The sequence below is a fragment of the Armigeres subalbatus genome, chromosome 3 (genome assembly GCF_024139115.2).
Source record: "Armigeres subalbatus isolate Guangzhou_Male chromosome 3, GZ_Asu_2, whole genome shotgun sequence".
Lineage (NCBI taxonomy): Eukaryota > Metazoa > Arthropoda > Insecta > Diptera > Culicidae > Armigeres > Armigeres subalbatus.
The window spans coordinates 197,326,149-197,353,637 of NC_085141.1; the positions used below are offsets into that span (position 1 = coordinate 197,326,149).

Consider the following 27,489-nt stretch of genomic DNA (forward strand, 5'->3'; position numbering starts at 1 on the left):
CTAATTCTCGCTTTTCCTCTTTACTTTCCTCTTTCATTGAGGTTTTGCTTTGAATAATTCGCTCTTTCTCTTTATAATTCTCTCGGAACAGAGACCCCAGAAAGTCCAACTCTTCATCGTTGTTGATCGTTATTGATTCAGCAAACGAGAAGAGGAAAAGAGAGTTTCGATGGTAGATGCAGCATATACTGCTATGTTTTACAAGAACTACACCATCAACATCTTCAGGAAGGCCATAAAAAGCCTTGCAAACATCAGCCGCAAAGTCATTGTCCATGATGCAAGCGGAGCGTTAGCATCAATTTTCGTTCCTTGCACTGTTTGCTTATCTCAGTTTCAGCGCTGATGGTGCGTGAAAAGTACTGTTGGTTCTTTGTTGTACTTTTTTTGAAAGCGCTTCTGTGACATCGTTTCGAAAGGATAAACGTTTTATTACCATCTACCTGATCTTGTTGTTGTTGCGCGAACCCATTGTGTATGACGTTAATCGTTAATTATATCGAGTGACAGAGAACTGTTCATCATCCAAGAAGGCGCTGCTTGCGGGAAGATCAATTTACATCAAATACCGTTACGGATTCCAGGCAGTAGGCCTAGTGCAAAGAAAACTAACGGATGGAAAAGTGCTGCTCTTACTGAAGAAAATTGCAAAGGCATTAGTTTTTCGCATCGCCGAACGAGTTACAAGAAAGACAACCAATAAGAATCAGCGGTGAATTGTGATTAGTGATCGCGAAAAATCGGAAGCTCGTTTGCGAAAGTTCAAGGTATGCAATTTTGTTCATGATCTCAAAAAATGTATTGTGTGTAATTGGAATCATAAGACAGTGATAACAGTTTGGGAGAAGACATGCTTTATGCTGATAGTGACAGCTTCGAACGTGTGCAGAAAACAGAAAACTGAATGTTGCGGAATTTACAAATGAAGCATAACGGAAACGGGACATCGGAAATTTCATCTCGACCTCTCGCGATCTAGCTCTATTGTTGGGGCGAACGATGTATCCATAAGGCAGCGTGTGTGTTGGTGAATGGTATCTGAGCGCGAAACTGTGTCACACAAGATGCCCTCTCGGAGTATAACTGTAGATTAGAAATGCCCTCATGAATGCATGGGAAGGGCAGTACAAGCGTTTGTTACACTGCACGGGTCATAGTTGGCGTATTGTGAATGATAATCAATGCTACCGAGATGCCATTCAGGGACGATCCTAGTCGACTTGGGGGATGGTTGTTTCGGTAACGGTAAAAGGAGCACAAATTATCTGTATGAAATTTCTGGTTTGTAACGGATAACGGTTCTGATTCCCGTTGAAAGCGATTTTCACGTGTGAGATTTTTGTGTGCTCCAGATATCATCGGTAAACGAGATGAGGCATACTGTTTGCATTTCAAATCAGTTATGAATTGATTATATACACAACGTTTCGATGTGATGCTCGATGATGATAGTTTGGTGAGACCGTTGTGATAATGGACTTCCTCGATGCTTTCAATCGACTTTATTGGGTATTTCATTAATGTGATTGTCCTATTTTCAACAACAATGGTTACTGAACCAGAGATTTTGACTGGAACAAATGAAGTGTTTTTTATTCAGCCTAATATAATAATACAATTAATTTATTCATAAATCCTAATCGTACATGAATCGATTAGTTAGTTGATGAGTTCAACGATTCAAATGTACAAGTTGATTTGTTCATCTAATATGCTCAATAGAAGGATTTACTCATTGTAGACGATGTATAAATTACTTTTGATATTTTGATTCCAAATCCTTGAACTGGAGTTTTCTTTTTTTTTTTTTCTCCAAGAACAGTATTGCTGCACAATTGTAATTGTAATTTTATTTAGTTTTACGTGATCCTGTAGGTACAGATCTTACTTTCATGGCAAGGAAGTTGAAGTTGTATTTGAACTAAAATATTTAGAATTGCATATAAAAGGAAAATTATATTTCCAAAGTCTATGGAAATAACTGTTTACCACAATCTTGGTTTGAGCAAGTTTACAGCGACACAATGAAAGTTAATGTTTTTGAATAGCTATGCCGTAAATAAGGGCCTTCCTTAGCTGTGAGGTTTGATTTCTGGTCCGGCCTATGACATTTTTGAGTTGGGAAATTTGTTGACTTTCCTCGGCTAAATATATCATCGAGCTAGCCTCGTGGCAAACCAATGCAAAAATAGTATCTTGGCTTAGAAACCTCGCAGTTAATTAACAATGGAAGTGCTGAATTGATGTTAAGCTGTAAAGCGGCATTGTCCCAGTAGGGGATGTAATTAGAGATGTCGTAGAATCCCGATTAATCGATTACTTTCGATTCCGCTCGATTATTGAATCGATTCACTGTTGGGTAGTAATCGATTCAAAATTAATCGATTATCACTACGTTTAATCGATAAGTCGAAGTAATAGATTAATTTGCGACATCTGTAGATGTAATACCAATAAAAATGTCGGAAATGATCTTAAGTTTATAATTTGTACTTTGAGAACTTCCATAAATTACGTAACGCTTTGAAGAGAGCAGTGGTGTTACCTAAAGTGTGATGATTCATTCAAAATGTTCAGATGCATCCATTTGTATCCTATTGAAAATTTACCAGATCAAACTTCGGGCTCACAATTCGTGGTCAAAATACTTTTTTTTAATAATACGTACCATTAGGCAGATTAATCAGGTTTTTTTTTCTCTAGGTACACAACAGGGAAGGCAAAACTGTTAAGTTTCATCCGAAAAACATGCGGAGGCAAGTTGAAAATGGTCTATTTTTTAGCCTAAATTCAGTCGTGTGATAAATGTCCGAATGTAACAAAATACCATATAGATCATTGGCTCAAATGGACCAAACAACCCAAAAAAGATATTTCAAGAAGGCATTGTACCTTGTTCCGAGAGATGCATATTTCAAAAATAAGGTCACCTAGCATAAAACCCAGCAAATAATTTAGTTGTTCAGTTAAGACACAAGACCAAAACCGATATGTAAAGCCATGAAGGGACCAATAAGAGTAGCCAGATTTACACCGAAATAATGCCCATCGAGAGGCATCTATGCATCTATTTATCTATGGATTTACGAGGTTGCAATCAGCATTTGCTATGGTTTTTGCAAAATTACATTTAATCCCCAGCAAGGCTGTACAGTGTATATACATACTAAAATATACATGCACTAGAAGTACTAGAGTGATTAGTGAATAATTTGGAACATAATGTAATACAGAGCTGTACAAAACAATACAAAAACAATGTGGAATACATAATTATTTCTTTTTATTGTTTTTTATTTATTTCATTCGTGGTCCTGTTGCATTAGACCAGTATCACAACTACAGTGACCTGCATATTAAAAAGCCCACTTGCCGTTTTTCATACAAAATGGTCAACTTTGGAGATCTAGATCTGGATTGCGTGTTAACCAATTTTGCTTAAAATTTGACCAGAGCTCAGATATAACTTGAATTTTACCACACCTAAGTTTCGTCCATGTTGATTCATAGGGTAAAAAATTATCGCGGTAATACCAAAACGATTTTTTGGCAAAAAATTGATTTTATAATATCTTGAAAACTACTACTCTAAGTGTACAAGTATATTCCGCAAAACTTTTTGTATTAGCAAATTACGAGTTTTTTTCTGATTAAGTAATCAGTTTACAACTTATAGAATTCAATATATTTAAAAAATGAATTTTTGCCAAAAAATTCATTTTGGTATTACCGCAATAATTTTTTACCCTATAAATCAATATGGTCGAAACTCAGGTGCGGTAAGATTCAAGTTATATCTGAGCTCTGGTCAAATTTTCAGCAAAATTGGTTCACACGCAATCGAGATCTAGATCTCCAAAGTTGATCATTTTGTATGAAAAACGGCGAGTGGGCTTCTTATTATGCCGGTCACTGTGTATCAATGACTAGGATTACAATTATTTCTGAAAAGTTGGTAACATTACGAAAGTGTCGTTACTCGTTGGAGCATGTTTCGTATTTTTTATATTGGACTACACTGCCGTGAATCGTATATTTGTCCCATATGAATGGGAAACCCTGCAAAGATGGGACAGATATGCGATTCACGGCAGTACAGGGGTCTCCAGTTAGCCTTGCGAGCAACGGCGTAGGATTGCCAAACCGGAGATGTTGAGTTCGATTCTCGGTGGGAAGCATTATCGACTCCTTGGACATATTGTATCCTTTGTACACTTGTCACACAAGATACAAACCCATCCAATGGCGACATAGCAGACCAAGTTTCAGTTGGAATTAAGAGTCATAAAAGGAGAAGAAGAAGAAGAAGAAGATATGGTCTACACACTCGGGCATCTAATATTTTACTCCACTGGAGGATTAATAACGATGGCAAACTTGTTGATTAATATTTGATACTATTAAAGAAAAGATGTCAAATTTATGTATTCACCAATGAATATTGAGTATCTTCTACATTTGTTGCGATGACCTTATGTGTGGATACGAATGCTTTTACTTTGATGATTGAAGTTGTTTAAGTTGATTGAATTTTTGGCCACCACTATTTCACAATATCAAACACATAGAATCATATCAGTGCGCCGTACATAAAGCGAATGAGGAATAATAGTTGCGGTACTAGAGGCAATTCACTCTTCAACCCAAAAAGCATAATTTCTCTCATAAATTTCTCGGTGCATCCCCATCACAAATCCGTCCACAGATAATGACAAATAGTTAAGTATCAACTTGACGATCAGCTTCCGCCAAAATACATGGGGCCACTCAGTGAGTTTTCTCCAACGACACTTCCGTGCTCGCTTCCAAATATCGCCTTAATGCGAAACATTGTATAATTAAAGTCAAGTGGTACATATCTCGACACAGCGCATCTCAGAAGTGCTATAGATGAGTACATTCTCAGGGCAGTCGGAAAAGTAAACACAAGTCCACTCAGCGAGTGCCTGCAGACAAACCCACTCGTGGACGCAACCGATCAAGCACCTCTGAGAAGTGTAGAGGTATACCTATTGGAAGGCATCTATGGGATCGAATGAAAGTTTGGAGAAATTATTCAAGCGAACTTTCCACTCTCATTCGGGTGCGCAAGCTATTCATTTCGATGATAGCTTGTTTGCGAAAGCTAATGCTTGGCGCAATTCACGGCTACGTGGTAATGACCTTCGATGCAGCACCAAGACAAAGAAGGTTCACATGGCGGGAGCAGTGGATGGTAGTTTAACGGTATGCATACTCTGGTGTTTCCCATAAAACTTGATAAATTACCATATTCAACTTTTTTTTTCATTCCTGCATATGCACGTAATATAATAGTATAGTATTATGATTGTTATGATGTTTTGCATAGTTTAACAATCATTGCTCTTTGGATTGAAGTCACCTTTTGGTCCTCATAGTTTGATAACGCACTTTTTTGCAATTCCGGATAATAATTCCTGGTTTTCCCGTTCTTTTCAAAGTCATAAAATGGCTTACTTTTCCACAGCTTAGCAAAACGTGTTATAATGACTATCATAAATACCACTCAATTGACATCCGTAGTAATCGGTTAAATACATATTCATTTGGATACTCCAATGAAAAACTAATTGTTGTATGCCCTTTACTTGATAACATTTTGCTCAACTTGCCTAGTAATTTTTCCACATGAAATATCTTGAAGGCTTTCGATTCAATGTGGTTCGACTTCTTCGAAACTATCAATTTGTTCTCTACGTTCAATTTAACTGCCGTGTGCAGCATAATTGTCCCATTCGACTTTTTACCAATTTTGCGTTTCTTGTTAGAATCGTCAGAGCTTATGCTAAACATTAACCATCTTTCCTCTTCTTCAGCATCCCAGAAAGGGAGTGAGGGAAGATCCATTAATTACGTAACGCTAAAATTGGACTTTTTCAACCCCCCCTCCCTCCTATGTCACACTTTTTGTATGAAGCTTCCGAAAATTTTGTATGGATCGTCACACTTCCTTCACCCCTCCCCTCTAAGCGTTACGTAATTTGTGGATGTTCCCTGACCAAGAAAAATCTCGACTGGTGGAGAGTGCTAAGAAATAGTAATTAGTCCCAAATCAATGTCTGTGGACTGTGCTAACGGATCTAAGTAGTACTGCTCTCATGCAATATCCTAGGCCTGCAGCACTTATGAATTTGTTCGAATGGCTTAATGTTAATGCTCATTTTGAGTTATTTGATGGAGTCGTAATAACTTTTGCCAAACTTTGAAATTAATCAAAAGTAGGATGAGTTGTGAGAAACTTCAGAAAAACATCAAATCATTTTGTCCCATAAATTGTAGCATAGCAGTCCCATCTGTAACTCTATTTGTAATAATGTAAAAAAATAAATGCTTTCTATCTAGGCAAGTTGTTTATATATTTTTTTAGAATAATATACAAAGAAATAATATTATTTTAGACGTCATTTAAAACTGTAAAGAAATGCATAATTTAAGAAAATTTACTAAAATGTGTGTTCAAATTCATTTAGCTCTCGTGTTATAGAAACTCCTCCTAAAGTTACTTTTTGACGTTAGCGTATGATGATGAAAAGAGCATTCCCACATTAGTTCTGCGAAGTCATTCCATTAATTAAAGGCTAAATGTTGGTCATTAGAATAAGAACTTTCTTCTGCGGAATAAAGGATTGTATCAGCTGAATAGCACACTGTTCTTGGATAGTCACAATTAAATGTATATGTAATCAGAGCTTAAAATATTCATCTTCATGAAGCAACTTCAGTCCGAATTTTGACAAACATCGCGTGAATATTCAAAACATACAATGACATAGTCAGACGACTACTCCACCAACTCATTCATTCGACTGTCACTTAGTGTGCTTACTATGTGCTGAAAAAACATAATTAGCATTGTTTATGTTGATGTTTACCGTTGAAAGTGGATTATTTTAAATATAGAGTTACTGTCCTGATCTCCATCTCACTGAACATATATTAATCTCATCGTGAAACAAAGAAATACGGCACCAATTTCGTCGCTTCTTTTTGTCAACATGCATGCTCACTGCTGAAAAAATCACAAGAATAAAAACAAATCAAATACTTTTCCATTGTTTTGTTTTTTGATGGGATGAACATCGGAGCCATGAGATGAATTCCAGGAGCAGTTCCCCTACTACTGTATTAAAATATGTAAATATGCAAATATAAAAACATGAAAAAATAAGAATATAAAAATATGGAAAAATATAAACAAAGGAAAAACTAAACATTTAAAACTATCAGATCCGACGAACTTCGTTTCGCCTAAAATTAATTTATTCTCTGATTAATTCTTGAGTTATGAAGAAATTGATGTTTCATTTGTATGGGAGCCCCCCTGTGCAAGGGGGGGAGTCTCAAACCATCTTAAAAACCTAAAAAAATCATTTTTATGTATATAGAATATTATAATTATGAAAATATGATAACATGGAAAAAGAACAATACAAAGGTATGAAAAACAATAGTTTGAAAATATGGAAATTTGAATATATACAAATATGAAAACATGAAATTTGAAAATATAAAAATGTGAACATATAAGTATAGAAATAAAAAAATGTGAAGGTATGAAAATATTATGAGTAATTCTCGCTGAAACTGGGCCACTATTTGCACGAGGTTCTTAAAAATGCCTAAATTTATATCCATTCGAAAGCTTTCGGCGAGTTTCGTTAGTTATACACGAAATCATTTTAATTGACCCCTCGATTTTTGTCAATTCTTGACTCACCAAAACTGTCATAACTCCAACATTTCTCAATCGATCATAGAGATCAGCATATCGTTGGAAAGAAGAAGAGTGTATCCTCAATTTGCAATAATAAAAATATAAGAGGCCGTATTGAATTTGGCCGTCATCTTGGATTTCTTTGTGAAAACTATTTTTCCGCCAGGTCAATTTTGAATATTAATACATCGATGGAAAACTTAGCTTATATTGTGCATTGTGTCCGAAAATCTCAGGTGTATGTTTTTTCTGAAGAATTTAATTCGGATCCTTAATATACTCGCCGAAAGCTTTCGAAAGAATATAAATTTAGGCATTTTTAAGAACCTCGTGCAAATAGTGGCCCGGTTTCAGCGAGAATTACTCTATATTAATATGGAACACAAGGTTGAAAGACAAAATGGTCGAAAAGACAAAGGTTGAAGGGACAAATTTTTGAAAAGGACAAAAGATCGAAAGGGACGAAAGGTCGAAGGGACAAATCGTCGAACCGGACAAAAGGTTGAAGGGACAAAACATCGAATGGGGAAAAAGGTAGAGTCAAAAGGTTGAAAATAATAAAAGGCCGAAATAGACAAGAAACTAAAACGGAGAGAATCAATCTCTTAAATTTCTTAAGTTGTACCGGAAGGCTATCATTTCACTACAAAAACAAACTTTTTATAGAAGTCTCGGAGACCCATGATGTTATATACCAATCGACTCAGTTCGTCGAGCTGAACTAATATCGCTTAACTTTTCGAAAGGACCTAAGTAATTTTTTTTTCATGAATTAATTTGAATAGCGCAATCAACAGAACAACATGAAAGCTTTTGTTACTTAGGACCTTTAGAAAAGTTAAGCGAGAAATGTCTGTCTGTCCGTGTTTATGTGTGGGTGTGTGCACACCGAAACCGAAAAACATTAGCCACTTTTTCATATAGTAATTAACCGATTTTCTCGCATAAGTTGCTTTCGACAGGGGACAAAGCCATGTTGATCACTATTCAATTTGATAACGATAAACCATTGCGTTTAAAAGTTATTAAGAAAATGGGATCAAACTATATAAGCGCCATATGAGGTTGGTGTCTTGGCTAAATGCGAGAAAGGCACTATCACCACTCGGTGAATTAAGTTGGGTTTTATCTCTAACAGAACTACCCAGATATTCATAATAATGTTTGATAGTAATTACTCTTTCTTTGAAAATTGATTTTTCTTCAACTTTGATTAATGAGATGAGTACATTACTTCTGCTTGGAGTTAAATGCATTCCACAAATTCCTTTGGAATACACCCAACTTGTTCTTGATCGACCCTTAGTCCTTTTCGAACGTTTGTCCCTTTCGAACTTTTGTCCTTCCGACCTTCTGTCCTTTTCGACGTTTTGTATTTTCGGCCTTGCATCCTTTCGACATTTTGCCCATTTGACCTTTTGTCATAGATTCATATGAAAGTGCATTAAAATAAAATTAGAAAAATATGAAATTTTGAAATCATTTGCCTAAATAATCGACCGATTAAAAAAATAATTTACGAAAATATGAAAACATAATAGTAACTGAGCGATATAACAGTTTTAAGCTTTTGAAACTCAACAGTTATGAAACTGAATCTATAAAGCTGCTGGGAAAATGGATGTTTCAGATTCATTTTCAAAATATAATAAATAAAATTAATAAATATAAAATCTGGAGTAGATGAAATCGGGTCGGAACTGTATTGCATTTCCAACTAGAATAAATGTTTATTTCGTATTTGCTCTTTTCGTTGAAACGATGCTGATGACAATCAATGTAAGATAATCAATTTGACAATTATTTCAACGTTGCCGTTGAAAAATAATATAAAAGTTTAGCTGGGATGGTATCTTGGAAAGCTTATAAATATTTCATTTGATGACGCTAACATAAAGACAAAAACCGAGTTTTACTCAATATACGCTAAAAAATAACGCGCGCACCAAATGGTTTCGACTGATAAGCGATTTCATCACGTACCCCACGCACTCCAGTGATTTATTTTTTTTCCAAGGAGCTCACATTTGCTATCTGGCTTTCACGGGAGAAATTTTTGTAATCCCTTTTAATTTTTACGTTTTTGCTTTTCTGAGAAGATTTTTTTGTACATGCTTCTATACGTATACGGAGAAAAATATATAGTAAAAACAAACATATTTCAGTTTAAGTTCAGTTAATTGTCAGTTTGATTTGACTTAATGTGTTACTTGATTCAAACTAATATTTTAGGTTACCGTTTTTGAGGTTTTTTGTCAATTCAACCAAACTTTAAAACAACCAAATTTTTCAATGTTTTATTTTGACAGCAACAAAAACAAATAAAAGCGCAGGTTGTTTCAACCAAAAAGAATTGGTTAATTTAAAAAAAAATCAAGTTTAAAACAAACTGCCTTTTTGATGTTGAATCAACAAAAATTTTTGGTATTATTTTTTGGTTTTCTTATTCCCTCTCTTCTTTCATCTTAATATATAATAAAACGTAAAATATTTCTCAATTTTGAATCAAATCATACAATATTTATTTTTATGGATAAAAAGGAAGCAGCCATTATGATAGTTGTGGGAAATATAAACGGCAGAATCAGTCGTTTTCCAATGAGAGTTTGAAAACTGAACCCCGGTGCATGGTGGCATTTTGCTCTCCGGTTTCAAAGACCGTCTTATCGTATCTTGAACCACTGGGTGTTCTGAGGTGTAATCCGTTTAGCTAGTACCGCTCATCGGCAATCGAAAGACGATACCGTTCAGGTTGCTCACTAATCCGGCGATTCGTATCGATAAACGATAACCAATTTTAATCATCAGAAGGACAGCCGTCAAAGGCAAATTTCGGCTCATAATGGCTCTTTGGCTTCCGGCTTATGAGATGAAGAGGATGAGGATCTCATTGATACAGGACACAATTTGCTAAAATTAAAATAAATGATATTTTTTCGCAAAAATTTTAAGGCATTCGTACTTACTTAAGCTCTCAGTACACTGTTTGTCATGATGTCAAATATTTGTCAAGTCAGCCTGAAATCCATGTCGATTTCTAATCAGTCTGATAGAGATCCGGATAAACTTGACAAATATTTGTCAATATGACAAACAGTGTACTGGGGGCTTTATTCTGAAACAGCCGACAGTTGTCTTAAAAATCGACAAGCAACCAACCTTGTATCAGCAATATGATTTACAATGCACAAATGAACAAACTTAAATGCATAGTAATCTCAAACTAAACTTCTAAGTTAATTTTTCATCAAATAACAAGTGAGTTTGTTTCAACATACTGCTATGGTAAAATTAACCTAATGTCTCAGTTTGAATTTAATAACAAGCGCATATTAACAAACAACCCAATATAAGGCAACATCAAACTATGTTCTAGCTTGTTATAAACAAAAATATGGGTTGAAAAAACCATAACCAATGTTGAAGCAAACTAACATTATAGATAAAAACAAAGCATAAACACATAAACAAATAAAACACATTTATAACAAACAATTTTGGCTATAAAACACCCAAATATGCCGGTTACCGTCAACGACTTTTTGGGGAAACAGTAAATTTATGCACTTGAAAGCTTGAAAATCACTTTAACATGGTCAAAACGTGGACGGAACGAATCGCAATGTTCACAAGACTTATAGAGCACACCAAGAGTTTCCGTTTAAAGGTTGTTGCGATGATGTTTGGCATTCATATCTCTTGTTAGATTTTTTTCAATATTGGAAATTGCCCAAAAACACTTAATTGACTTGAGCCACCTCGAAAATTTATCCGAATTAGCTGAAAATTTTACAGGATTCTTATTTTAGCATAAGAATTGTGATTCTGGGGTGACCGGTTGAATTTTCGATTCTTTTTTGAAAACATGAAGAGGTCTATTATTCATGTAAGACTCTAGACTTGACTCTGCTACAATAATGTCTTGCTGGGCTACAACACCCAACCAGCAAATGTTAGAATTTCTTATATATGAAAACCTACCAAAATCTGGAAATGCTAATATCATCTTCCAAACTTGGACGTACATGTTCATGATAGAATTAGAGGCGAAAGTATAGAATTGATAGTTCCGTTAGGATACGGCAGGCATGAAGAATGTTTTTATAGAAGTCGATTTGAAAGCGAGCGGAGGGCAATATTTGTGATGGCACATATCACACTATAACTATCAATTCTATACTTTTGCCTCTAATTCTATCATGAACATGTACGTCTAAGTTTGGAAGATGATATTAGCATTTCCATATCATTGTAAATCGTTTAACTTCACGTAGAAGTAATACAATCAAATCATTAATTAGTCTACCAAAATCTGTTATAGGGACTCGGCAAATGCGAAATTGCTAGCTAGATGCTTAAATAATTTAAAGGTCAACTGATCCTCCTGGCCTTCCATCTCAAGTTCGTTATAGCCCTCTGGTATAGCTTGTTGTATGAGTATGGCAAAAAATCTTGCACATAGTGCATCGCACATAGATCAAATGGCAACCAATACTACGTCTCCGATCAATAATGGCTGGGAATCCAAGCATGGAAAATCGATTTAAAAACTAGTACTCCGGTAACTAACTGAACATGAGCAACAGCTCTTACGAAGAAAGAGCATAAGAAAGACGACCTGAATCAAACCGCAATTCCCCGGTATGTAGCTAATTTGAAAACACCAATAACGATCAATCGGATGGTCGTTATGCTGTTGTTGTTATTATAAAGCATTTTTTTATTCCACTTTCGAGACAGCTCAGAAGGAATTGTGCTTCAAAACCATGTAGGAATGCTACTCAACATCATGAATTCTTTACATATAACGCTGTATCTGGGTAATGAATAAAGTACATACTATTTCAAACGTTTCGCATGAAAATCAGTATTTCCCGAGAAAATAATTTATGAGAAGCGGAAGGGATTTGTAACGAGCAAAGGCCAGTCATATTTTATGAAACTCTTAACGACATAAATTTATATCTTCCAGAAGTGTTATAGTTATGTGACCTTAAGGTGATTATACAATAAAGACAGAAATCGGCCATTTTGTAAACCACGTGCTTTTCCAATATTTTTTTCAAGGGCACGAGATGAAAGAACCATAACGCGTATGGGGCTGAAATAATGGTAGATCGTTTGCCTAGTTATGCTGAACAATCATAATTTGAGTTTCGGCACTGTACGAAAACTATTACGCCAGATTTGGGCTTTTTGAAATGTATGTAGATAAACGTGTGGTGAATTTGAAATTCACCACGGGCTTCATTCTATAATCACCTTAATAAAGTTTGAAACTTTATTTATTTATTGGTGGCATTTAAGTAACTTAAGAGTAAAAGTTTAACTAACATCAAGAGTGTAGATCACGCATACCCAAAAAAAAAAACCCAGATTAATCCACCTACAGTGAGATGTTGACCCTTCCTTAGTTATAAGGAAATTTTTTCCAGACTCCAGTATTTAAAACGAGATAAAACTACTCAGCTTCCCACGGCGATTTACCGTGGAAGTGGCAAAATAATTGCCTACCCAAAGGCGGATGTCATGGGTTGAGTGACAACCCAACTAATGATAAAGTGCTGCCTATCTATAAGGCGCTCGTCGGATTGAATAACTATTGTGACATGGTTAATAACTATCGTAACGGTGGTTGCATATATTGTAATGGTAATTTCAAGAGACCTCGATATTAATTAATCCAGAACTAACTAAATCAGTCATTGATCTGAGCGAAACTCAATAGCGTTCAATAATAACATATATTTCGCCTTATGGATGCCTAATTTGGCAAAACTAAATTTGTTCAATACTTTAAAAATGAGCGAGATTTTTATCGTAGTAAATTTCAGAATTTGCACACATACGCACACATACATGCATACAAGTGATCTATTAGTGTCTCAAAACATGCTCACATTTGCTATCTAGCTTCCACTGAAGACATTTTTGAAATCCCTTTCAATTTTTACGTTTTTGCTTTTCTGAGAAGATTTTTTTGTACATGCTTCTGTATGTTCCTCAATTAAAATCATGTGTCTCGTTGAAACAAACCAGAAAAATAGGCATAATTCCATGTCATATCATTTGTTATAATTATATTTTCAATGTCAAAGTGAATTTGTTTAAAATACCATACATTTTATTTAATAATTCACGAGATTTCTTGATAGATTAATACGTAACACACCTGCGTAACGCATACAAAGTGAAATTATAGACACTTCCGAAGGAAGGGTCAAAAACAATTCAATTCTGTATAATATATCTTGGCATATGGTACTGATTATGCAAGGTTTAAGAAACAAAAATGCAAGCTTTTTATACAGATACTGAATTAAATTAATACAGAATTGTGAGATTTCAATTCAACGATTGTATGAAAACCTCCAAAATGTATATATATGCCAAAATTGTATACGCAGATATTGCAAGGCTTTAAAGGTTCCCTCAAACACACGTGACGTGACGCTTGGGGACAGCGCCCCACAATGGACGCATTTTTTCGCCACGGTGTCTTCCTAGGCTGCCCATGATTCCATAGTTGACGTAACAACCATTGCACTTTCGCATGTGTTTCGAATAGTTTAGGGACACTAGACTGGCCCAGGAAACAAAAAGTTGTCTAATTCCACGGGGCACCCCCCAGGATTGTGTCTTTGGGGGAGAAAATCAATCTCTGAAAATTTCAGCTCAATCGCTTGTTGCATAAGCTGGCGCAATTGATTTGAAGTTTGTATGGGGATTTCAGCCTAAATGTATAGGAAAATACACCTCCGTCACTCATTTGATCTGGAAATCGGTTCTGATTGCTCGATTGACCTCAGAATTGCAAAAACGGCAGTTGATATGCTACAAAACAATTTCACAGAACATTGTATGATGATTAAATGAACTTTTATATAGGTTTCGGCTGATGCGATTCGATCAAAAAACCCAAAAATACACAAATCAGCTCCTAATAAATCAGCCGAAAATTATATAAAAGTTCATTTAATCATCATGCAATGTTCTGTGAAATTGTTCTGTAGCATACCAACTGCCGTTTTTGCAATTCTGAGATCAATCGAGCAATCAGAACCAATTTCCAAATCGAATGAGTGACGGAGGTGTGTTTTCCTATACATTTTGGCTGAAATCCCCATACAAACTTCAAATCAAATGCGCCAGCTTATGCAACAAGCGATTGAGCTGAAATTTTCAGAGATTGATTTTCTCACCCAAAGACACAATTCTGGGGGCTGCCCCGTGGAATCCGACAACATTTTTTTCTCCCCATAGTAATCTGGGCCAGTCTAAGGGACACACATCGAAAATTTAAAACATTTTAACCCGTAATCACTTAAATGAGGCTTGGAGCAAGTAACGTATAAAGTCACTAGATATAAAGTCTGGCGGAGTGAAAACCGTGAGATTTTCCAATCAGAAAACAATCTTGTTAGATTTTGGCAGCGCTTGAAAAAGTTCAAGCTCTCGCACGATTATCAGCTTTCATAAGTTGCTTTCACAAAGCACAAACACTTTTTCCAAATTTTATTCGCGAAAAATCAAATAAAATTTAAATCCCAGAACAAATTCCTCTACCTTTTTCCTTGGACTCTAGCTTTTAATTTTTTTTGGAATAATGTTCCACTATATTTATCAGCACTATCTCAATACTCTCCATTGGTTCAAGCCCATTTGAAGCGTCATGTTCGATTGAATCCCGCAAATGACAGTTCGATTGGTGACCTGTCAGTGTCTTCGCCAGACTTTATATCTAGTGACTTTAGTAACGTATCGATGTTGCAGCGGTTGAATTATTCTAGTAAAAGCATAATTAATGAAATTCATTGAAGTTTCGAATGGTTGATACGTCAACTATGAGATCATGGGCAGTAGGGTAGTCTCATATTTTTACCCTGCATCAGCAGGAACAGTGGCGTAGCCAGAAAATTGGTTTGGGGGGGGGGGTTCCGAACATTTTTTTTTTCGAAAAAAAAAAATCTTCTAAAAATGTTGTCTCTGGGGGGGGGGGTTATGTCCAAAACCACCCCCGTGGCTACGCCACTGAGCAGGAATATAAATTTTAAGGGTCAATTTACATGAACACCCGAGCAAAAAGTTTTGTTGTCGTTTTTCATAACAACGAGCTTTTTTGGATCTAGTACCCATTTAAGTTTTCCTTACATTTCCTTACGTTTGGCATAAGGTCATTTGGCATAGGGTTATTTGGCATAATTGTTATTTGAGTAGTGTAATGGATAAGTAAGATTTGTTGAGCCGTTCAGTTACGTGGTTTCCTTCATATAAGTAATACATGATAATTGAAAACGGGATTGTACGGCGTGACAAATTAAGAATAAAGAGCTTCCTGTCAAAACTAGACAATTTTAAATGTTGACGCACTTACCAGCAAGATAAGTCAGCATTAATTTGAATTGACATTGGTGGCTTCTTTTGTTTTTCATGTAACTTGCCCATTTCTCCCATTTATTAGAAAACGGTTTCTAAGATAGGATCATATTTCCCATTGCATTGAACCGAGTGAATCAAATGCTTGAATTGAAAGAAGGAGTCATATCCACTCTGGCTTCTGCTGGGCAAATGCATCCTTTGAAAGAAGGTATAATTACTTCCTTTTCCTTAAGCTGAGAGAATGCCTGAATTGAAGGAAGAAATTATGTCGTCTATTGCCGTCTCCATGCTTTGAAAGAAGGGAAATGTCTTCCCGTGCCTTAAACCAAGCAAATTCCTGAATTGAAAGAAGGAACCATCTCGACTCTATGACACTACTTATAATTCCATTCCCATTAATGCCATTACCTGCCATCGGAGTTCCTACCCCGAATGCCATTACCCTGAGTAGGATACTACCCCGTATTAGTCCTGATTTCAAGTTTATAGTTTATATAACTGAAGAAAAAATTTAATTAATATATTTTTTTATAATTCATGTGAATGGTTTTTACTTGTTTTACGACTTATTTAATAGCAGGGTAACAGTCGAGTATTACACAATTTTTACGAGAATTTTTATCGTAGGATATCTGTTCTATTATTAATAACATGCTCCTATATCAATAACATTCACAAAACAGGTAATTTAGGCTCAATTTGTGTCGTGTTTTGTTGTTATCCGGCGTGCTCACCGCTGAAAAAAAATCACAAAAATGAAAATAAAACAATTTGCGCACCAATTCTTTGTTTTCGAATGGTATTGATTTTGGTACATGGTATGAATTCATGGAGCAGTTCCCCTAGATCCGTACTTATTTTTCGATCCGATAGTCCTTTTACAAAGTTTACCGCGTTGGACTCGCGATTCGTTTCATCAAACTACAACTGTTTGAAAACAGTAAAGAACGAATAATTCTCGTTCCAACCCCGTTACATATTATGTGCTACCTTTGAAGACTGTTAAAGCTGCAGCATGAGGTGAGAATTTCGCAGCACGTTCTCATGCTCAATGCAGGAGCTGGAGGAAATTTCAACCAACGTCGACTGGGCTTGAGACGGCTCGCGAACATGTATTTAAACAGAATAAAGGGGTAAGACGCGCGGCTACAAAGCAAGACCATGCTGAGGGTTGCTGGGTTCGATTCCCGGTGCCGGTCTAGGCAATTTTCGGATTGTAAATTGTCTCGACTTCCCTGGGCATAAAAGTATCATCGTGTTAGCCTCATGATATACGAATGCAAAAATGGTAACTCGCAGGTAATAACTGTGGAAGTGCTTAATGAACACTAAGCTGCGAGGCGGCTTTGTCCCAGTGTGGGGATGTAATGCCAATAAGAAGCAGACAAGAAGGGATAGAAAAGTTGCTTCTGAAATTTACCGGCGATAAACCTTACTGTGACAAGAAGGGCATGGCAACAAGACCCTATAATGAGAGGATCTCTTCTGTTCGTCGAATATGCTTGTTCCTCACTTGGCAAGGAATAGACATAGTTTCGTAATACCATGCAAACGCGATCATTTAAAGGAGGTGTTATCTCTTCTGTTCGCCACATACCGGGCAAAACGTTTTTAAATAGCAAGTAGTTTCAACTCTGTTTGCTTTAAATCGGTCAAATGCGTTCATTAAAAGAAGGCATTATTAACTATGTTTGTCTTTAACCGGGAAAATGCGTTAATTTAAAAATGGCATTACTTCCTGTGTTTGCCTTGTACCAGACAAATGCATTCATCTGAAGAAGGTATTATCTCCTATGTATTCTACCTGACAAAAGCGGGAAAATACATTCCTCTCAACAAGGCATTATTATCTCTGTTCGCATTCAACCTAGCAAAAGCGTTCATTTAAAGAAGGCTTTATCTCCTATGGTAAATGCGTTCATAAAAAGAAGGTATTACCAACTTTGTATGCCTTATAAATTGCAAATGTGTCCATCTTAAGAACTCTGTTTGCCCTAAACCGGGTAAACACGTTCATTTGAAGAAAGCGTTATCAACCCTGTTCGCTTTATATCGGGGGCATTTGAGTTCATTAAAAGAAGACATTATCAACTCTGTTCGCTTTTAACCGGGTAAATGCGTTCATTTAAAAAATGGCATTACTTCCTATGTTTTCCGTGTACCGGGCAAATGCATTCATCTAAAGAAGGCATTATCTCCTATGTATTCTACCGGGAAAAGCGTTTATTTTAAGAAGGCATTAATTCTTCTTCTTCAATGGCTCTACATTCCAAATGGAACATGGCCTGCTTTTCAAGTTAATATTCATTTAGCATTTCCTCAGTTAGCTTTTCTATGCCCGCCACTGCCTGAGTATGTTTCTTGTGTTGCAAGTGCAATGGATACACTATGCCCAGGGAGTCGAGAATGTTTTTCCACCCGAAAACATTCTTAACCAGACCAAGAATCGAACGCGCCATCTCCGAATTGGAAATCCTACGCCTTATTTCGCAAGGCTAACTGAAACACATTAAGGAGTTTTCAATGAAGACTATCAACTCAGTACCTCATATCGAGGGTACTGTTACGGAGCAATGCGTTATACATAACCCCTCTATGGTTCCTATGTAGTAGATGCTGGGTTCAAAAGAGTATGGTTTTGCCAATCAAGTCACTCAACGAAGTTAGTGAAAATAAGAGACAGATAGAACGCGTTAGAATATATTTTTAATTCGGTACTTCTAGTAATAGTAAGAAATTTATGTTTTATACTTTGCTCTTAATAAAATAATTTTTATATAGATTTTTAGTATATACAAGTAATTGTGCCTGCTTGCTTAAAGATGCAATTTTTCATATCCATTCTTTTTTTACCAAACAATATAATTTGCATCATAATGTCATTTTTCGTACTTAAATGTACGGCATATGCAAAATTTTAGTCTAATAAAAATACAAAAATATTGACCCTCGAATTTATCAGAGAATCGTTCATAAGCAATATGCTTGCATTATTATAAAAATTATATTTTAATAATAAATAAAATAAATATAATAATTTATAATAATATATATATATATATATATATATATATATATATATATATATATATATATATATATATATATATATATTAGGGTGGCTCAAATTAGTATGGAAAAACTTTTTCAATTTTCCTATAGGCCGCCCTCTTATTCAGTTCTATTTGATGCCCTAATGCTCTGGACAAAATTTTAGCCAAATCGGTCAACGTTTGGGCGGTACTAAACTTGTTGAAAGTTTATATGCAGAAAAGTATGCAGAAACATATAAAAACAGTGATTTGCAGTTAGACGGCACAATTTACAATGAAGAACTATGATACTGATCCAGATCTTGAAGAATTTAATACAGAATGTTATGCTGAAAACCGCGAAAAGATTATTGTTTGCCCGGCGGAGTTATTAGCATTTCTCTGCAGTGAGGTTCGAGCAAATTTCGTTTCTTTTACCTTTGAAAAGAAATAAATTCACCCATACAACACTCCAGTAAAATGCTAATATCTTTGCCTAATAAATTCTAATCTTCCCGCGGTTTTCAGCATAACATTCTGTACGAGAACTGAATGGGTATCATAGTTCTTCATCGTAAATTGTACCGTCCAACTGCAAATAACTGTTTTTCGATGTTTCTGCATACATTTTTGCATATAAACTTCCAACGAGTTTAGCACCGCCCCAACGTTGACCGATTTGGCTGAAATTTTGTCCAGAGCATCAGGGCATCAAATAGAACCGAATAAGAAGGCGGCCCATCAAAAAATTTGAAAAAGTGTTTTTTGAGCCACCTTAATATATATATAATAATATTCAAAAATGCCAAATTTATTTATAATTTATATTTATTATACACACAGATTATCTTTATACTTCATAATAGGTGTGTATGCCCATGAATAAAATTTCCTAATGGATTTCAATATACATGTTTTCCAATTCTTTGAATCATACCGCAGATGTAATTGACCTCACATTCAGGGCTTTGATGGCCGTGCCATGTGCTTTCAAGGACAGGGTTAGCTCGAACTGTGTCTACGAAGAGTAGCAAAAATGCTAATGCTGTGCACATTTTCTCATACAATAGTCAGTATGACAGCAGCAAAAGGTGAAGGCTCTGTTAGCGGAAAGTTCAACCGTGGCATCTTATACAAAACAAAGAAAATAAATAAAGCAAATCTGATGTTACATTAACATGCAATGACCTGATGGATTTTTTTAATCGAACGAAAAGCACTTATAAGTATAACAATTGATACCATTCACATCACGTTTTATAATATGGTGATAGTTTCGATGAGGTAATTAGATATATTGTTATATAGTTCCCCAGCGATGTTGGTCTCATCATATTTAGTAGGATGATTTCAGCATAAAAAATAAGACATAAATTGTATTTTTTACTACGTATATTTTTTTCATTTGGGGAATATAAATTTTATAAATAATCTTTTTTATTTATTGAACACCGTCTGTTTAGGAAGGGGGCCCTCCTAAGCCTAGCGGTAAGATGCGCGGCTATAAAGCAAGACCATGCTGAGGGTGGCTGGGTTTGATTCCCGGTGCCGGTCTAGGCAATTTTCGGTTTGGAAATTGTGACTTTCTTTTATCATCGTGTTAGCGTCATGATATACGATGCAAAAATGGTAACTTGGGTCAGAAACCTCGCGAGTAATAACTGTGATAGTGCTGAATGTACACTAAGCAGCGAGAGGGCAATGTCACAGTGGAGGATAGAATGTCAATAATAATAATAAGAAGAGTCTAATAAATAAAAGTCATAAAATTTCGCTCGGCAACTTGCAAATCACAAAAAAAATCCTCTGGAAATTTCAAAGACGTTTAGACTTCTGCAAATTAAAAAAAAAAATCGTTCAAGTTCAAAATAATTTCCCGTGAAAATTCTGAAGATTTTATTGTGTAAATTACAAAGAAACTCATACAGCCCCCTATAGTCGATGTTGCAAGTTATGACATCGAAAATAAACATGCTTTGAAGCATCGTTCGTTTTTTTTTTCGAAAAATTGCCCTACAATAGGCGGATTACAGGGGCGGACTGACAATAAAACGAATGAAAGTCAAGGTACCTGTCTATCAGGTACTCGTCTGATTGAATAGCTGTTGTGACATTGTTAGTAACTTTCGTAACGGTAATAGTATACTCGTAATTTCCGAAACCTAGATATTAAATATTCTAGTTCTAACTTAATCGATCCTCGAACTGAAATGAAACTGAGTAATAACATGTATTCGCCTAATTTTGTAAAATTATCATGTTTGATATTATACAAATATGTGAGATTTATATGGTAGTAAATTTGAAAATTTGCAAACATACGCACACATACATGTGAATTATTGATTTATTTATGTTTCAATACATTCTATGTATACATACATTTGCTCTCTAACGTGCACTAAAAACATTTTTGGAATTCCTGTGATGGTTTTTCTCTGGCTCGAAATAAACTGTTTTGAAAGCAGTGTTCATTTTGCACAGCTTCAAAGTTAAAATATAAGCAGCCGTTTATAATTATTAAACTAATGATATTCATATAATTAACTTACAAACTAGTTTCAATTCAATTTTCCAGCAACCGATTCCATCACAACTCTAAACTTGTCCAATCTTAATTTATTGCTTCCTTGTGGAAGTATAGAGTAGGGTGGGGCAAGAGTACATTTTCGATTTTTTGAAGTAATAAAAAAAGATTAACTAGCAGCACTGCATCAGTTTGACATGTATTCTGGCCAACTATTATCATGTGTAATTGTGATCGATTTGAATAAACATAAAGGGAGATATGAAGTTAGATAATTGTTTGGTCATTTTGCTAAAAATAATTAATAATTATGTTTCCACAACTAGTATTTCATTACCATATATACGTTCAATCAGGTTAACATTATACCATTTGTATATACTTTTATATAAAGTATTTATGGTGCAGAACACCAACACCAGGTTGGTTTTCCAAGAAGCCGAATGGATGACTTGAATAAATTTTGGGACTGTTGGGTAAAAGTACGCAGGAACAGGAACGTATCTCCGGCCGTAATAAAACTTCTTCCAAAGCGTAAAGATCCACATCTAAGAAAATAGGGACAGAAATCGAAAATTATCACAAGTTTTAAGGATAAGTTGAAGTAGTTCGGTGTTAGGAAGGGCTTAGCGAACAAAGCACTGAAGCGAAACAATGAAATTGTATTAGGACTTGCTGTACACCTAAACATAGTACGAAAACACAATTTCATCTAAATTATTTCATTTAATCAAAAGAAACACCCATAGATTACGCAACGTTTAGCTGGAAGGGGTTGCGAGATGTATGACGATCCATATAATTTTTAGAGGATTCATACAAAAAGTTTAAGATAGAGAGAAGGGTTATTAAATAGCCAAATCTTACGTTACGTGATTTGTGGACTTTCTTTAAGAAAAATTACCTTGTTTACGCCACGCGAAACCTGATATATTTTTATCTCTGTTGTTTTTTGTATATAAAAAAACAATCGTTTTTCGTATGAAAGTGCACATTTCTAGGACCCCCTCCCCCTTTAAGAGTTACGTAATCTTTAAACATTCCCTAATAAATGTTCACGGCACGGCAAATGCTGGGTAAAGCGTACCATTGGTACTTCGCGTACCTGAAGGAATAAAATAGACCCCATCTCGCGGTCCTTAGCCTCTTACCCAGCAACTCCTATCCCTACCTCCCCGCGGTGCTGGCCGGGATACGAGCAACCTTAGGGAAGATCGGGTAACCAACCCCGGTGGGAACTATCATCGTATGCTGACAGGGAAGGGGACTTGCTCCTCTCCGGAGGTGCAAATCTTATTGAGCGTCTGTTCTCCATGTCAGGATCGGCTCACAACAGCGTCTGTTCTCCATGTTAGGGGCGGCTGATCATCGTCCGAGTGCCAGCGAGGGACTCTAAGTGAAACTGTGCACCATGGTCCACCGGAAATAAGGAGGAATGGTCCTCCGGAAATTTAGGGGGTTTGGTGTCAGGCCCTGCAAGCCAGCCTTTAAAAATCATAAGCAACGAACAATCAACAAGAGAGTACGAACCGGAACCATCGGCGAAGACCACTGCGACGAAAAGGGACTAGCGATTGGAAACTCGGTTCGTGGAACTGCAAATCTCTCAACTTCATCGGGAGCACACGCATACTCGCCGATGTGCTCAAGGACCGTGGATTCGGCATCGTAGCGCTGCAGGAGGTTTGTTGGAAGGGATCAATGGTGCGAACGTTTAGAGGTAATCATACCATCTACCAGAGCTGCGGCAACACACACGAGCTGGGAACAGCTTTCATAGTGATGGGCGATATGCAAAGGCGCGTGATCGGGTGGTGGCCGATCAATGAAAGAATGTGTGGCAAAATCATCATAGGAGATTTGAACGCTCAGGTTGGCCAAGAGGAGGAGTTTAGACCGACTATTGGAAAGTTCAGCGCTCACCGGCTGACGAACGAAAACGGCCTACGACTAATTGATTTCGCCGCCTCCAAGAATATGGCCATTCGTAGCACCTACTTCCAACACAGCCTCCCGTATCGGTACACCTGGAGATCACCACTGCAGACAGAATCACAAATCGACCACGTTCTGATTGATGGACGGCACTTCTCCGACATTATCGACGTCAGGACATATCGTGGCGCTAACATCGACTCGGACCACTATCTGGTGATGGTTAAACTGCGCCCAAAACTATCCGTCATCAACAATGTTCGGTACCGACGACCGCCGCGGTACGACCTAGAGCGACTGAAGCAACCTGATGTCGCCACTCCATACGCGCAGCATCTCGAGGCAGCGTTGCCGGAAGAGGGTGAGCTCGATGGGGCCCCTCTTGAGGACTGTTGGAGTACAGTTAAAGCAGCCATTAACGACGCAGCGGAGAACAACGTCGGGTATATGGGTCGAAGTCGACGGAACGATTGGTTCGACGAAGAGTGCAGACAGATTCTGGAGGAGAAGGACGCAGCGCGGGCGGTCGCGCTGCAGCAAGGTACCCGGCAGAACGTGGAACGTTATAGACGGAAGCGGAGACAGCAGACCCGCCTTTTTCAGGAGAAGAAACGCCGCCTGGAAGAAGAGGAGTGCGAGGAGATGGAACAGCTGTGCCGTTCTCAAGATACACGCAAGTTCTATCAGAAGCTCAACGCATCCCGCAAAGGCTTCGTGCCGCGAGCCGAAATGTGCCGGGATAAGGATGGGAGCATCTTGACGGACGAACGTGTGGTGATCGAAAGGTGGAAGCAGCACTACGAGGAACATCTGAATGGCGCTGAGAGTACAGGCAGTGAAAGTCAAGGCAGCGGAGGAGATGACTACGTCAGTTCAGCGGACGATGGAAGCCAACCAGCCCCCACCTTGAGGGAAGTTAAGGATGCCATTCAACAGCTAAAGATCAATAAAGCAGCTGGTAAGGATGGTATCGGAGCTGAGCTCATCAAGATGGGCCCGGAAAAGCTGGCCACTTGCCTGCACAAACTGATAGTCAGAATCTGGGAAACCGAACAGCTACCGGAGGAGTGGAAGGAAGGGGTTATATGCCCCATCTACAAGAAAGGCGACAAACTGGAGTGTGAGAACTTTCGAGCGATCACCATCCTTAATGCCGCCTACAAAGTGATATCCCAGATCATCTTCCGTCGTCTGTCACCATTAGTGAACGAGTTCGTGGGAAGTTATCAAGCCGGCTTCGTTGACGGCCGCTCGACAACGGACCAGATCTTTACTGTACGGCAAATCCTTCAAAAATGCCGTGAATACCAGGTCCCAACGCACCATCTGTTCGTTGATTTCAAGGCGGCATACGACAGTATAGACCGCGTAGAGCTATGGAAAATTATGGACGAGAACAGCTTCCCTGGGAAGCTTACCAGACTGATCAAAGCAACGGTGGATGGTGTGCAAAACTGTGTGAAGATTTCGGGCGAACACTCCAGTTCGTTCGAATCGCGCCGGGGACTAAGACAAGGTGATGGACTTTCGTGCCTTTTGTTCAACATTGCGCTAGAAGGTGTCATGCGGAGAGCCGGGTGTAACAGCCGGGGTACGATTTTCAACAGATCCAGCCAATTTATTTGCTTCGCGGATGACATGGACATTGTCGGCCGAACATTTGCAAAGATGGCAGAACTGTACACCCGCCTGAAACGTGAAGCAACAAAAGTTGGACTGGTGGTGAATGCGTCAAAGACAAAGTACATGCTTGTGGGCGGAACCGAGCGCGACAGGGCCCGCCTGGGAAGCAGTGTTACGATAGACGGGGATACCTTCGAGGTGGTCGAGGAATTCGTCTACCTCGGATCCTTGCTAACGGCTGACAACAACGTTAGTCGTGAAATACGAAGGCGCATCATCTGTGGAAGTCGGGCCTACTACGGGCTCCAGAAGAAACTGCGGTCGAAAAAGATTCGCCACCGCACCAAATGTGTCATGTACAAGACGTTAATAAGACCGGTAGTCCTCTACGGACATGAAACATGGACAATGCTCGAGGAGGACTTGCAAGCACTCGGAGTATTCGAGAGACGGGTGCTTAGGACCATCTTTGGCGGTGTGCAAGAAGACGGTGTGTGGCGGCGAAGAATGAACCATGAGCTCGCCCAACTCTACGGCGAACCCAGTATCCAGAAGGTAGCTAAAGCCGGAAGGGTACGATGGGCAGGACATGTTGCAAGAATGCCGGACAGCAACCCTGCAAAGATGGTGTTCGCTTCCGATCCGGCAGGTACGAGACGGCGTGGAGCGCAGCGAGCGAGATGGGCAGACCAGGTGCAGAACGACTTGGCGAGCGTGGGGCGTATCCGAGGATGGAGAGATGCGGCCTCGAACCGTGCATTGTGGCGTCAAATTGTTGATTCAGTGTTATCTGTTTAGATGTTAACTAAATAAAATAAATAAATGTTCATTAATCATCAATTAAATGATATTAACTCTTATTTGTGGTAATATATACTTAAAACACATGATTGAATAAATGCGTACTCTTACCCCACCCGATGCGCACGTTTTTCACTTGTCTTGCAATAAAGGTTCTACTAAAATGAATCTGAATAATTTCAATATTTGTTCCACTGGGTAACATATAGAAAGAGTATATGAATCATCGACATTGATTTGATATGCAGAAGCTCTCTTCATAAGAGCCAAATGATCGATTGAAAACTATCTGCATACTCTTGTCCCACTCTACTCTATGGCATTACCACACATTTAATTGCCAGTGCGCCAGTTTCACAAAACTAATGAACTATTCTCAACACCTTGAAAATTTTACGTTTTTGCTTTACTGAGAAGATTTATTTTGTACATGCTTCTACACGTTCCTTAATTAATACCCTTTGTTTAATGAAACAAATCAGATAAATAAGTATATTATCATGTCACATCATTTGAAAATAGGGACAGTACCATACATTTTATGTCATAATTCATAACATCCATCAGTAGATAAATTCATAACAGGTCTGCGTAACGTATACAAATTATGAAATTATAGACATTTTCGAAGCAATGCACAATGGTCGGAAAAAACGAAATTTGACCAAAACTGATGGTGGGAAAACGTGAATGGTCGGACATATCCAATCAAAGCTTCTTTGTTCGAATAACTTGTATGAAGAAATCCTAACGTGTAAATTTATGATTAGCACATTAGAAATTAATTCAAGAATTTACAAAACAACGACTTTTAAAGGAAACAGTAATTTTATGCACTTAAAAGCTAAAGTAATTTTCAACTTTAACATGGTAAAAACGTGAACGGAACGAATCGCAATGTTCACAAGACTTGTAAAGCAAACAAAAAGCTTCCGTTTAGAGGTTTTTGCGATGATTTTTGGCGTTTATATCTCTTGTTAGATTTTTTACAAAGTTGAAAATTGCCCAAAAGCACTAAATCGACTTGAGCCATTTCGAAATTTTATCCGAATTAGCTGAAAATTTTACAGCAGCCTTATTTTGGCATAAAAATTGTGATTCGGTTGAATTTTTGATACTTTTTGAAAACATGAATAGGTCTAATGTATTCACTGCGTATTGGGGTGCATAGTTTTGCTCGCATGTGCGTGTATGTCCAAAAAGGAATAAAAATATCCCCAATCGATTCGTTTACAAAAGACATTGATTCGGCGGGTCTCTTCTTCCAGTGTTTCGCTTGGAAAATGAGCCTTATAGGTCAACGCGTTCAAGAATTATATTCAAAACACTATAATAACAACAAGTTTTGTACGACGGGGTTTTAGCATTGAATACATGTAAACGTGATTAGTTGGGACATATTCAACTATCAGTGCTCTTTTTGACTTTTCTTATAAAAACCCAAATTTATCCCCCAG

General features: G+C 37.3%; 1 protein-coding gene across 1 annotated transcript in view; it reads left to right on the top strand.

The window, feature by feature from the left end:
• Positions 1–254: 254 nt before the first annotated feature.
• LOC134225008 (uncharacterized) overlaps positions 255–27,489 on the top strand; it is a 98,712-nt gene continuing 71,477 nt past the window's right edge. The window contains exon 1 of the mRNA XM_062704740.1: positions 255–767. The gene's annotated coding sequence lies outside the window, so the exon portion shown is untranslated. The remainder of the gene's footprint in view (positions 768–27,489) is intronic.